The sequence below is a fragment of the Kogia breviceps genome, chromosome 11 (genome assembly GCF_026419965.1).
Source record: "Kogia breviceps isolate mKogBre1 chromosome 11, mKogBre1 haplotype 1, whole genome shotgun sequence".
Classification (NCBI taxonomy): Eukaryota; Metazoa; Chordata; class Mammalia; order Artiodactyla; family Physeteridae; genus Kogia; species Kogia breviceps.
The window spans coordinates 95,509,210-95,523,380 of record NC_081320.1 but is presented as its reverse complement, the minus strand read 5'-3'; the positions used below and the strand labels follow the sequence as shown (position 1 = coordinate 95,523,380).

The 14,171-nt window shown below is 45.3% G+C and overlaps 1 protein-coding gene and 1 pseudogene across 14 annotated transcripts in view; one reads left to right on the top strand and one right to left on the bottom strand.

The window, feature by feature from the left end:
* Nucleotides 1-14,171, top strand: part of GREB1 (growth regulating estrogen receptor binding 1) — a 150,797-nt gene that overhangs the window by 16,038 nt on the left and 120,588 nt on the right. Inside the window, exon 1 of one of the 14 annotated variants that reach the window (XM_067008098.1) lies at nucleotides 1,933-1,945. The exons of the other annotated variants lie outside the window; for them this stretch is intronic. The gene's annotated coding sequence lies outside the window, so the exon portion shown is untranslated. Of the gene's footprint in view, nucleotides 1-1,932; nucleotides 1,946-14,171 lie in introns of those variants that run through there. 14 annotated transcript variants of the gene reach the window in all.
* On the bottom strand, nucleotides 6,439-7,606 carry LOC131765246 (RNA-binding protein FXR1-like; annotated as a pseudogene).

Genomic DNA, 14,171 nt, shown 5'->3' with positions numbered 1-14,171 from the left:
GAAAAACAGATCAACTCAGAGGTCCGGCAACAGAAGAATGTCTGTACAAGTTGTGCTATTCATACAATGGAATACTATTTAGCAGTTAAAATGAATAACCTAGGGCTATATGTATGATGAGATGGCTCTTACAAACGTCATACTGAGCAAAACAACATAAAACAAATGGCTGGGTTACAGAACAAAACACAGAACAGGATAACACAGAAAGTGGTAATATTGGGAAACATGCTATATAGTTCAACTCAGGCATATGTAGTAACATGAACACATGCATATGTAGTAACAGTATGAAAACACTGAGGGGATGTTTTAGGAAAGTACTGGGGGTTGGAGAAGAATTGGGATCAGGGAGGGCTTTCCAGGGGCTTTAACTGTATCGTGATATTTATTTCCTACATGAATATCCGAAGTATGGGCAAGAGGTTAGGATTGGCTGGTTCTTGGGCACACAGAGAGGGGCTCGTGAAGTTACTGTCTCTTGTGTGCGTTTGAAATATTTCATTATAAGAAAAGGAAAATGATGGTACTGCCAGTCAGAATACAGAAAATCTACGGAGATGGATTCAGGCACCGTTTTTACCCAGGACCTGTTGTGTGCTGGCACTTGCTGGGGGCCAGACCCTCATTCCCTCATTTAACCGCCCAGCCCACTGAACTGTGACTGTCTCCCCCATCCTCAAGGACACTGTCAGACTGTCCCAAGGCCACAATGCGCGTCATGGGGGTGAGTGGCGGTGAGGGTGCCGGGCTGGTCGCCCGGTTCCAGCTCTGCGCCTCGCAGGTTCCTGAAATCACAGGGGCTCCTCTCTTGCTTAAAAAAAAGGAAGAAATACTCCTGCCCTGTGCTCATTGCTTGCTCGGTCTACCGCTGCACCAGCCTCCTGCGAGGTCTGCAAAAAGATTTATCGGAGATTCTTTGGTTCGTTCCGTTCCTCACGGATTCTTCCCGACACTGGGGCCAGGGAGAGTTGGCTGGGTTTCCCCCGCAGGTGCCCACCGTTCCAGAATCTTTCTCCTCTGTTGGCCTCAGACAGGCTCCCTGGTGGGCCACTGGCCGACCCCGGCTGCTGGGGACCCGGGTCCCCCTATCTCCCCTTGGCTTGAGCCGGTCCGCTGAGGGCCGGAGAAGGGCGGCCCTGCACAGGGCTCAGCCCGTGCGTCCAGGGGTGGGCGTTCCGGGGCCCTTGGCGTGGAGCCTTTGGGAAGCCTGGGCTGCGCTCCTACTGCCTCGCAGACCTGCCTTGTCCCCTCTGGGCGTCTGCGTCCCAAGCGACAAAGTGACCTGTGTTCGCCGAGGATTCTTCCAACGTCTGTCCAGACTCCCTTCCCCGCTGAGTCTCCGTTGGCCGGAGGGGCTCCCCGCGTGGCTCTGCGGGAAGGTGGGGAGGTGTGCCGGGGGGCGGGACGGGGAAGCTGGGGGAGGAATCCCTCGGGGAGATCACAGGAGAGAGCGACGTTTCCCGAGAGCAGGCGGCGCCCCGAGCCCGGTGCTGCGCCCTTCGGGTGAGGAGGTCGGACTTGGGCGACGGGACCGGGCACGCGGCGCGGAAACCCAGGCCGGCGGGCGGGCGCGGGGCTCGGCTCCCGGCTCCGGCCCTCGAGCCTCCTCCCCTCGCCCGACGCCGCCCGGTCCGGCCCCGGCGCTGCCCTCGCCGCGACCCTTTCCCAGCGGGGTCCCGGGTCGGCCGAGCCCACCGCTGGCCCTTCTCGGCGGTCGGCCGGAAGACCCGGAGAAGCGGACGCCAGGGGGCGGCCGGGGTCAGGGGTCAGCCCCGGGCGCGGGCCGCGCTCCGCGCTCCGCAGATCCGGGCTTTGCCGCGCGCCCCCCGGCCGGCCGAGCCCGGGAGCTGGGGGAGTGAGCGCGCGGGCGGCTGGGCCGGCCCTCCGACGGCGGCGGGCGCACCGGAGCGGCGCCGCGGCGGCGCGAGGACAAAGGGCCGAGGTAGGAGCGGCCGCCGGGCGCGCCGGGGGAACGTGTCGCAGCGCAGCGCGCGGGGAAGCGCGGCCCGGGGAGCGCGCGGGCGGACGTGGGTACCTTTTGGGTCGGGACCCGCCGGGAGGCTACGGAAGTGTCGGGGTTCAGCCTCGAGGGCGCGTGGGGGTGTGGGTGCCGCTGCCTCGTGTGCGTGCGCGCGTGGGAGTGTGTGTGTGTGAGTGTGAAAGAGAGAAAAAGAGGGGCCGGAAGAGTTGGACTTAGATGGACTTAGAGCGCGCGCTGGGCACATGGTGAACGCTCCGTAGGTGAGAGCTAATAAAAATGACAATGATGGTAATAATCACTGTTTTGAGGGTGTGCACGCGTGCGTGTCCATGTCTGTGTGTTTAGAGAAGCTGGAGCCGGCGGTGGCGGCCCCAACTCCCCAGCGCTTGGAACACGGGAGAGAATGGGGCTTCTTTCCAGAACCGCCCTAGGACTGTCTCTGAGGGGCTCCGACCCTTGGGAAGGCTGGTTCGGGGGAGGAGTAGGCTTAGTAGCTGGATCCCAGTTTTGCGTCTTGGGAACAAAGGCTGCTTCCCTGAAGTCCAAGAAGGTGCGTGTGTGTGTGTGTGTGTGTGTGTGTGTGTGTGTGTGTGTGGCCGCCAGGGCGCCAGGCGGGGTGGAGGCGATGATGGCCATTCATGGAGAAGGCTGTTGGGCCATTTTGCTGTCAAGCCTCTTTTGATCCCTGGTCATGAAGACCAGCAAAAAAAAAAAAGAGGAACTACTTAATTTGTATACTGAAGCTTTTCTTTAAGAAACTTTTATTATAGAGGTAAGTGTTACTCAGGACTTGGAAGATTTTTTAGTATCTCTTTTAAACAATATGTGCATTTTAACTTGATAAAAACTTTTATTCCTAGCAAGAGCTAGGAATAATTTTAATTTATTTTAATTTCTCCGATTAACACTGCGTGTTAGACATGGGGAGAGGTGGAGGTCTGGGATGGTTCTGAGCTTCATCTTACCTAAAGTGTTGTTTTAATGTCACCTGGTTTGCAGCACTTTGTAGGAAAACATTACTGGAAGTTTTAAAGGCCAATTAGACTCCTACCCCTGTCTTAGAATGTCTTAAATCTCTGGGCAGATTTGAAGAATTCCTTATATGCAGTCCATTGCTTCGAGAGTACTGTTCTTGGGTTTGCTCAGGAAAGTTTGTTTCTAGGAAACAAAAATCAGATTAAAAATGTGAAACAATTAAATGAAACACAGGTGAGGAGATGTTTCTACAAGTCTTTTCATACTGAAATCTGGTTCATTTAAAGTTTGCATTGTGATCTGTGACATTTTTCATCCCCACAGCAGTGGATGAGGTGGTCTGCTGTTCATTCTTTAGCAATTTAAAAAAAAAATTTAAGTATAGTTGATGTACAATATTATATAAGTTACAGGTGTACAATGTGGTGATTCATAATTTTTAAAGGTTATATTCCATTTATAGTTATTATAAAATATTGGGTATATTCCCTGAGTTGTATAATATATCCTTGTAGCTTATTTTATACCTAATAGTTTGTACCTCTTAATCCCCTACCCCTATTGTGCCCCTCCCCCCACGACTCTCCCCACTGGTAACTGTTCTCTATATCTGTGAGTCTTCTTCTTGTTTGTTATATTCACTAGTTTGTTGTATTTTTTTAGAGTCCACATATAAGTGATATCATACAGTATGTATCTTTCTCTGTCTGACTTATTTCACTTAGCATAACACCCTCCAAGTCCATCCATGTTACTGCAAATGGCAAAATTTCATTCTTTTTTATGGGTGAGTAGTACTCCGTTTGTGTGTGTGTGTGTGTGTGTGTGTGTGTGTGTGTGTGTGTGTGTGTGTGTACACGCCACATCTTCTTTATCTATTCATCTGTTGATGGACACTTAGGTTGCTTCCATGTTTTGGCTATTGTAACTAATGCTGCTATGAACATTGGGTGCATGTATCTTTTAGAATTAGTGTTTTTTGGAACAAGTATTCTTTTTTTTTTTTGGCATTACGCGGGCCTGTCACTGTTGTGGCCTCTCCCAACGCGCAGGCTCAGCGGCCGTGGCTCACGGGCCCAGCCGCTACGCGGCATGTGGGATCCTCCCGGACCGGGGCACGAACGCGTGTCCCCTGCATCGGCAGGCAGACTCTCAACCACTGCGCCACCAGGGGAGCCCTGGAACAAGTATTCTTTAAAGAATAAGAAGTAAGTTCAGGTTGAAGTTGAAATTCCATCCTAGCCTTTCTTGTTATTGATTAACAAATGGCTTATTTGTGGTTTAAGATGTTTTTAATCAGTGAAAATAGCCACTTGCACCAGTACATGTAATCTTTTAGTAGGTGGGTAGTTTGAAGCTACACTTTAATATCTGTATTTTTGTCTTGTCATTTTTAATAGGAGAGTTTATAATGTAGAGCCTGTCTAAAGGTTTCTATGCTTAGTGTAAAGTTGGTTCATTTAGTAAGCAAGTGACTGAACTCCTATGGCATTACAGATGTTCATTCTACTACTACCATTTTATTTGACATCAGAAAACCCCATTTTAAGAAAATCGTGTCTAGTTTGTGGATTCAACATTTGAATTATTTAGTGATTCCAGAGTGTTCAGAGACAATCTCAAAGTAGAGCTAATAAAAGGTTCATTCATTCAGAACGAAGATAGACTATAACTTAAAGAGAGAGGCAGACCCCCTGCACCCCATACCATGCCCAAGCACGGTGCTCATACATGAGCTGGACCAGGACATTTAAACAAAGGCTGTGATATGGACCCTTCATGCATTAAGTGGGTGAAGGGAGCTTGCTTTTAAGAATCCACATTTCCCTGTCCAGCATGCTTCAGTGGTTCTGTTCTGTTTCCCCTAGGAAGCCTCTGGGGCTTTTGTGGGAGTAACTGACCGTTCGGGCTGGCCGAGGGCAGCTCATGGAGCCCTGATCTGACCATTCCAGAGGGTCTGCAGACCTCTAATCCCTTCAAAAGATTCCGGTTAATCTCTGCAGTTCGTACACTGCTTAATGGGCACGCTTGTCTTTTTGGTTCAGTTTCTGAATATATAGATAAATTATAGTAGTTTAAAGCTAATTGCCCTTAAAAACAAAAACAACAGAATGAGGAAGACTGTTGTAGAAGTTATATCTGTGACATAAAATTTAAAAACCTGCAGAAGAGTTAAAAAAAAAAAAGAAAGAAAACTGGAAATCTATGATCCAGATATAATTACTGTTAATACTTTGGCATGTTTTTTCTGGTCTTAAAATTAAGTTCTATATGCTTCTAAACATTGGCCAAAATTATATATATATAAAATATATGTCATTTTGTATCTTTTAAATATAAAAGTTGTATTATGAATATACTTATTATTTCACTGATATTGGTTTTTTTTGAAGGCAAAAAGAAAACTTTTATTTTGGCATTAATTGCATCAATTTGTTTACATTTATGACATGTTACATATATTATTATTCAAACAACTAGCAGAGTCATCAATCTGACTTTTATTTTCAAGTTCCTATTTGTTCAAAAGACACCTGTGACTTGAAGATTTTTTTTTTTTTTTTTTTTGTTGTACACGGGCCTATCATTGTTGTGGCCTCTCCCGTTGCGGAGCACAGGCTCCGGACGCGCAGGCTCAGCGGCCATGGCTCACGGGCCCAGCCGCTCCGCGGCATGTGGGATCTTCCCGGACCGGGGCACGAACCCATGTCTCCTGCATCGGCAGGCGGACTCTCAACCACTGCGCCACCAGGGAAGCCCAACAGTATTACATTTTACACCTGTAAGTTTTTAAAGTACTGTAGAACTGTACAACTACATACAACGTGTATATGGTTTGCTATCTTCCTAGATATGAACTACTGTAAAATGACATAAAATTCAAATTATTTACCTTCTCCACACTTAACTTGTAAGTCTGTCAAATAGCAGTTATTGAGTATCCAGTAATTAGAGGTGAAAGTAAAAGGAGGACATGAAGATGCTCTTCCCCTTAGGAACTCACTTGTTATAAAGCTAACATACACCCATAAAGTAACAAAGCAATACTGGGTCGTGTTACCTGGTAACAGAAGTAGATGTTCAGGTAACTATCACTATATGGAATAGATGTATCCTAAGTTAACAGCAACATCTCATTTGTTAAGTCCAAATCCTTAATTAATTAAAATTTTATACTATATCAGCAATCTGTTTCCACAATAAATTAATTTTGGTCGAAAGAGGTTAAAATGTAAGTTTCTTCTGTTGCATGCTTGAGAGAACAGTTCCTAGTGAAGAATAAATAAGGGGGGAGGGGAATAAATAAGGGAACAATGCCATAATAGGCCGGTCAATACAGCAGACACTATTAGAGGATTTTCAAACCTCCTTGCCCAATAACCCTAAATTGAAAAGCAGCAGCAGCTGAACAGGTAAAAAGGAAACAACAAAGGAGTAGGACAGGGAGTTCACATGATGTATGTCTTCTCTGAGCAGCCCTAGCAGCAGCATATAAAAGCGACCTTCATGTCAGCACAGTGAACCTCAAGCAGCAGCTCCATCCTTGACGCTGCAACAAGATTCCCAGGAACCTGAATAAAATCCTCCACAGATTCCAAAAACCCTCTCGCCCTTTTTACAGCATCAGCACTCTCTCCGTAGATTTTAAACGTTCCAGTATCTTCATCTAGCTCAATAGCTGTAACTCCAGGAACCTTTCTAGCTTTGCTGTATGTTACTGCCACGTGTTCCTATTGCCAGGCCCATCAAATCTTCTCTCACAACAAATTCCTCATGAAAAGCTGCTGCAAGTTGTTCTGTGCATTCTAAGTGCTTAGTGGCCTCTTCATTTCTGGACATAAGCATCAACTTCGTACGAATACTTCGCAAATGCACGTCACTCAGAATATTTACCCTCTTCACGGTTGCTTCACTGGCAGACAGTATCATTAGCTGTGTGGTTTCTGGATGGTAAAAAATTCTGCCTGCTCCTACTGCTTTCTTAAAATCTTTCTGTGCGGGCTTCCCTGGTGGCGCAGTTGTTGAGAATCCGCCCGCCGATGCCGGGGACGCGGGTTCGTGCCCCGGTCCGGGAAGATCCCACGTGCCGCGGAGCGGCTGGGCGTGTGAGCCGTGGCCGCTGAGCCTGCGTGTCCGGAGCCTGTGCTTCGCAACGGGAGAGACCACGACAGTGAGAGGCCCGCGTATCACAAAAAAAAAAAAAAAAAAAAAAAATCTGTGCATTTTCACTAGCACACGTCTCTCTCATCCTCAGGAACATCCACTGTGCATTTAAAGAAGGTATTTTTTTGGACAGTTTTATTTTGATTGACAGGCCGAAGTCATTCAGATGGGACCATTTCGTTGTAAGTGGCCTCACAAGCAGCGTATTCAATGACATAAAATACTTTCATCGTTCGAACTGTAGCCAACCACTATCCGCATGGTTCTTGATCATTTGCTCTTAATACACCGGTACTTCATCTCCTTCACTAATTTATCTGTATCAGGTGGTTGTGGTAATCTAACTTCATTAAATGGAACCTGGCGTTCCGGTTGCCAGTTGTTCTCAAAAACAACTGTGAGGGAGTCTTCATGAACATCTTTGATAAATCCCCTGTCGAAAGCCCCGATGGAGCCGAGAATCTCCGCCGTCACCTCCGCCATGTTGGAACCGCAAAGCGATGTTGTCATTTTAAATTACAATTTTGTATTCTCTTGTGTGGATAAATTATAATTTAACTATTACCCTAGCAGACTCTTGGGCTTGTCCTTTTATTTGTGCTTTTGATGTTCTTTCCACTTTGATAAAACATCACTGATTGATGGTAATACACATTTTGGAAACTTGACCACCCTTAGAAAATGGCACAAAAAGTTTTACTTCAAGGATATACAGTGGGAAAAGATGCAGTCTTGCTTTAGTCCTCTCAGTCTCTTAGCCCCTTCTTCATTATCTTTTATGCCATTTATTTGTCTCTGTAACACAATAATTTGCATTTTCTTGACCACCACCAAATTATGGGCTTCTTGAGGATAGCAATTTGTGCCTTAATTTTGTTTGACTCCCTCTAGTGGCCGGCCAAGACTTGGCATGTCACAGATGTTCAAAATATTCCTTTAGTGGGAGGTGGGGGGAGTATATTTCAGGGGCTGTGTGGGAACCCAGGTCCTCTCAGAGATGTGCAATGACAAATCTTGATCCAACTGACTCCCATTACCCTTTTATAGTGGAAAACTTCAGACGTCTACAAAAGTGGAAAGATCATATACTGAGCTTCTGTGTGATCTCATCCAGTTCAACAATTGTGAACACTTTATCAATTTTGCCTCTTCCTCCTCCTCCCTCCCCACACTGCAACCCTCCTGGATTACCCTGAAGTAAATCCAAGACATTACAGCATTTCATACGCTTGGATTTTTGATGATGAGCTTACCTCCGAATCCACCGAAAAGGGCATGTTTTCAGGGAGGTGGGCTGGCTGGGAAGCTGTGTAACAGACCTGCCAGTGACCTGCCTACCTTGTTCTGCTTGGGCCTTGAGCAGCTTGGCTCTCTGGCTCACCTGTCTGTCACCTGATGAGCTTGGCCTAAGTAATCCATGAGCTTCCTTCCAACTTTTACTTTGTTCGAGCTCAGGTCTGCCTTTTAGTCTAATGTGGTAGTTCTCAAATTGTAGTTGCTGGACCAGCAGCTTTGGCATCACCAGGGAACTTGCACAAAATGCAGATTCTCAGGCCCCATACCCAGCCCTACTTAGAAGCTCTGGGAAGGGGGAGATTTGTCAATAATTTGTGGTTTAATAAGCCCTGCAGGTGATTCTGATGAACAGCCAAGCCTGAGAACAACTAATCTGTGAAAGTAGACAAGAGGTCTATAAACTCTTAAAAAAAAAAAACGAACAGGGGACTTCCCTGGTGGTCCAGTGGTAAATAATCTGCCTTACAATTCAGGGGACAGCGGTTCGATCCCTGGTCAGGGAACTAAGATCCTGTGTGGCAGGGCAACTAAGCCCGCATGCCACAACTACTGAGCTCACGTACTGCAAACTGTAGACCCCGTGCGCCCTGGAGCCTGCGCGCCACAACTAGAGAGAGAAAACCCACACGCCACAGCTAGAGAGAAGCCCTTACGCTGCAACGAAGATCCCGCATGCCGCAACTAAGATCCGACAGAGCCAAAAAGTAAATTAATTAAAAAAAAAAAAAAGAAGGAAACCCTACTGGAAATTGTGCATTTACCCATCTTTGAGTTTGGTAAGTCAGTACTATGTCAGCTTCTTCCCTTTGTGCAGAATGAGACCAATGGTGGAGTGACTGTGAGATCTTTTGTTGATCAGGAACTCTGATTGATAGTTACCGTTCTTGACTCAAAAAGATTTGGGAAAGAAATGATTAGATAAAATGTTTCTGAACTGAAGTATACGTAGGCAATTTTCATTAAAAAAAAAGAAAAAAGAAAAGGTCGAGAACCACTTCATGGGACACACCACATTTGTAATTACATATTTATTTGTTTGATGTCTTATCTCCCCCGTGGCACATGGTAACTGCTGTGAAGGGTCAAGTCTGCTTTGCTCACCGTCCCGCCTGGCACCTAGGACAATGGCTGGTCCACAGTATGTGTTTAGTAAATATTTGAGGCACGAATGAGCTTTGTTCTTTAGGGAACTTACAGAACTCTGGACAGAGCCAAGCCTAATACTGGTAGAAACAATTAGAGAACAATTAAGGGTTCTATTTTGAGGTCTTGACTACAGTGTAGGAGAATTTGAGCCAAAAGTTCAGTTAGTTTTATATTTGTCACATAAAAGTATCTATTATGTACTTAGCAATATCTTGGCCTCTGGGGAGAAGTGTGGAAGGCAATACAAGAAAAGAGTAAAACAAGGAGCTCGTGCTAATACGACTATTTCATTGGTTGGTAACTACCTTGCATTCCAGTGCTTTCAGGCACAAGAGTTAGCCAAATAATAATAATTATTAGAGCCACCGCAATCCTTGGGCATCTACCAGGTTAAAAAATATTTTATGAGAATCGCCTAAATATCTGTTCCCTGACATGAGCTTATTGGTAAGTTTTGAAATTTTGTATTTTAACAAAATAAAAACTCATTGATACCTTCATTTGTAAAAATTAAAAACGAGATTAGAAAGTTGTTTCCAAATTAAAAAATCTGCAGACATCATGGTCTGTAAAGGTAACACGAGTTTTAGCATCATTTATTTAATACATACCTATTTATTGAGTATGTACCATGTGTCAAGTACTTGTCTAAGTGCTGGAGATACAGCAGTGAACAAACCAGGCAATTCCTGCCCTCCTGGAACTTACATTCTAGCAGTAAGATTGGCAGTGAACCTCTGTGCTGTAAGTGGTTTTCATTTTCATAGACAATATGGTAAAGGTTCTATTATCTAAGATCATAGTCTGGCCATATATAAGCTGTAATATGTTGCAATCCATGGAGACCAAGCAGACAGGTGTGGGCATTCCTGCCAACCCCTCTGAGCTGTGAGATGCCCACTCTTTCCTCATGATACCTTTCCTACCCTATGTGACACATGCTTTGTGGGTGGGGAGTACCAGGGTCGATCCATTACCAAGGCTTAAAGTATTTATGATTTTTAAAGTAAGAGATACATAATAAGAAAGATCCAATATTGCCTTCTTGCACTGCCCTGTATTAGCTTGGGCTGTCATAACAAAATACCATAGACCAAGCAGCTTAAGCAGCAGAAATTTATTTCTCACAATTCTGGAGGCTAGAAATTCAAGATCAAGGTTCTGGTTGATTTGGTTTCTGGTGAAAAGCTCTCTTCCTGGCTTACAGGTGGCCACATTCTTGCTGTGTCCTCACATGGCCATTCCTCACCTCCTCTGACAGGAGCATGGAGAGAGGGAGAGAGAGAGAGAGAGAGACAGAGACAGAGATAGAGACAGAGACAGAGAGATGGCCCTCTGCTGTCTCTTCTAATAAGGACACTAACTGTTGATCAGGGCCCCACCCTTATGACCTCACTTAATTTTAATTACCTCCTTTTAGACTCTGTCTTCAAATACAACACACTGGGAGTTAGGGCTTCAACATACGAATTTTGGGGGGACACAAGTCTTCAGTCTATGGCACACGCCAAAGATTGCCCCCTTAGGTGAGCATGCTCAGTTTTGGAGCCTGCAGTTTTAGGGTTGGTTTGCAAGAGCACACAGGGGCTCCCAGCGCTGGTTTGTGGGGGGTTAGAGGAGCGAGACTCTTCTTCTGAAGTGTGTGAGGCTGGAGCACACACAGGTGACACCGTTATTGTCGGTGAACTTTTTTGTACTTGGCCGGGAGACTGAGTATGTATACTCCTGTGCAGCCCGGGGCAACACATGACAGAGTACTTACCTGTAGGTGTTTGTGGGTTGTTGGTAGACAGTTCTGGACTGGAAACAGCACACAAAAATTGCTAAGTCCTTCAGAGAGCAAGTGCTTCTGGATTTGAGCCATCAGATGAATTCCCTGCCATGCTAATAAGATCTACCACCATTATTCACACATTTCTTAAATGTCCTGGTTTGTTTTCATGTTGAAGGCACACTTACAGACCACCCTTTACAAAGGATTCCGTTTGGCCCTCTCTGCTGCTGGCTTGACAAACGATTCTCTTCATTTCCTGTGTCTCTGCTTCCTGCTGACATTCTTGTCTTCTGTTAGACTTGAACGTGACTCAATTTAGGAGTAATATATCACGAGACCCATCTGGACCTTGGATTTACTAGGGCTTCCTTGCTCTTTGGAATCCATCATTCCTATGTCTTAAATTGAGAAGCTATCACAAAACTGGTCAATCGCAAAAGTGGGACCTGATCCTCAAACTCTGTCTCCTAGGTAGTGAGGGATGATGTGTGTGCCTTTCTGTGCCTTTCTCTTCACTCTGAAGGTGATTCTGCAGGTGGCCATCCTATTGCATTGCTTTTTCAGTTTTTCCACCCAAGGGTGAGCCTGTGAGTCAGGGGTGAGAAATAAGAAAATGGAAGCCCAAAGAGGAAGCCTGGGAACAGATTTGAGTAGCTAATTCTGGTGCATCTAGTAAGATTTAAAAATTATAAACCATTTAACTACTCAAAGGCATTTAAATAACAGACTCCTGCAAAGTTAATTACCTTCATTATGGGCTCCACTGAGTTTGGTTGTATTTTCACATTGTAAGAGTTTCACAGAGTTTTCATTTTAGTAGTGTACATTTTTTCAGTTGCGATAGGAATATAACTTTGCAGTTATTTAGTTAGATACATGGAAATAAAACCCAGTTCCTCCTCTCTTATGATTTTAAGTGGACTAAAGGCAATGGGAACTAACATTTCATGGCTATTCTGGCCAGGTTCTGAGTTGGACTGATAGCACCTGTGAGGTGTAGGTATTTTCATTCCCATTTGATAGGTGGGAAAACCAAAGTCCAGAGAAGTTCAGGAACTTGATCCAGGTCATGTAGAAGTGAGATGCTGTACCAGGATTTGAATGTACATCTGTCTGACCACAAAGCTATACGACTGTGAAGCCAAATCTGAGCCCCCCCCAAGAAATCCCTGTCCATTCTGTCACCTGTCCAAACTGTCATCTGTTTCAAGTTAATTTCTACTTGTACTTTTCATTTGTCTGTCATTCAGTCTCCCTTCTCTTGGCCCTGGCCCCAGGGCTGGTCAGAGTAACAGCCATATCTCAGGATAAACATTCTGCCTTTATCCTTTCTATCATCTTCCCTGTTTCTTTCTGAGAACCTGTATTGTTTCACAGGCTTTTATGGGGTGATAGCCTAAAAAAAAAATCTTCATTTGGCCCTCTCTTTTACTAAGATATTTGTTGGTTTTGTCTAGAGAATTAGGCATTATGATTTCTGTAGCTCTAAGAGAGATGCCTTTGCCTGACTGTATCCAGGATGCTGGCTTGATTTTACTTTCATCTTCTAATTACAATCTTTCTTCTGTTCATTCATGGCTGTTCACAGTATCTCTTAGAAGCGAGTAGAGGAGAGAGATACTTGGTTGAACAGAAAAGCAGAACTACTATGAGCTCACATCTCTGAAGTGTAAATTGTCTTCTCAAAATGTTAGTTTGAGAGCAAATTCAGTCAGTGTGCTTGATCAATAAATCCATATTAAATACTCACTCTGCGTCATCGTACATCGTATTGCGTTAGGTGTGGCAAGGGACACACAGGGGCAGCGCGGACCTTGCCTTCAAGGGGCAGTTTGTAAACTATAGACATATGAAGTATTGCTGCTATCCTTACGAATGGCTACAGACATGATACAGGTTTAGTAAAAGTAGTATTTGGGCTGGTGTGTTTGTGGACAGAGAGGAAGTGAATCTGATTGACAGCAGGTAAGAGGAGAAAGGAGCAAGTAGACTTTGACCCAAGCTCGGTTACCTTACGTGGGCCATATCTATAATGGTGGATCCATTGTAGACATGAGGACATGGAGGTGTGCGAAAGCCAGTGGACTTGCTCAAGGTTACATGGGCAACAAGTGGTGGAGAACCCATTTTTATATGACTCCAAAGTGGGAGTGAGGCCTGGATAGAGCCAGGCTGATGAGATAGGCTTGTGTATGGGGGGGTGTGTGGTCTGAGGGCACCCCAACACCAAGCCACGTCCCCTGACTTCTCACCACACAGACTGCGAAGACTTCAGCGTTGTAAGATATCTTCAGGATTCTCGGGTCCCACCCAGACCTTATGAATTAGAATCTTTGATGAATCCGTATGTCAAAAGCCCTCCAAGTGAGTCTTATGCATGCTGAAGGGTAAGAAGCACTGCTCTATGAAGCTGCTCTGGCAAGAGGTCATTGGAAGGGCTCTTTGGTCTAGAAAGCTGGAGTCCATCCTGACACAGCTTCCTTAGTCAGACTTGCCTTTAGATGGTGATGATCCTGCATCTGTTTACATGGCGGTGATCTGAGTGGTTAAGCTAATGAGAGTGTAGTTAAGAGCTGGTATCTGGAGTCATGCAGACCCAGGGTCAAATGTGAACTCGGCTACACTTGGGCAAGTGACCTAATCTTCTCTAGGTCTGTTTCTTCGTCTGTAAGATGGGATCAGTGATAACGGTTCAATTCCTGATGGAGAACTAAGATCCTAAAAGCCATGCGGCTCGGCCAAAAAGGATACTTTCTTATTTCTTCTAACCAGAATATTACTTGAAAGGACACATTAAAAAAAACTGTGGGCATGCACTTTTCCAAGCACTTC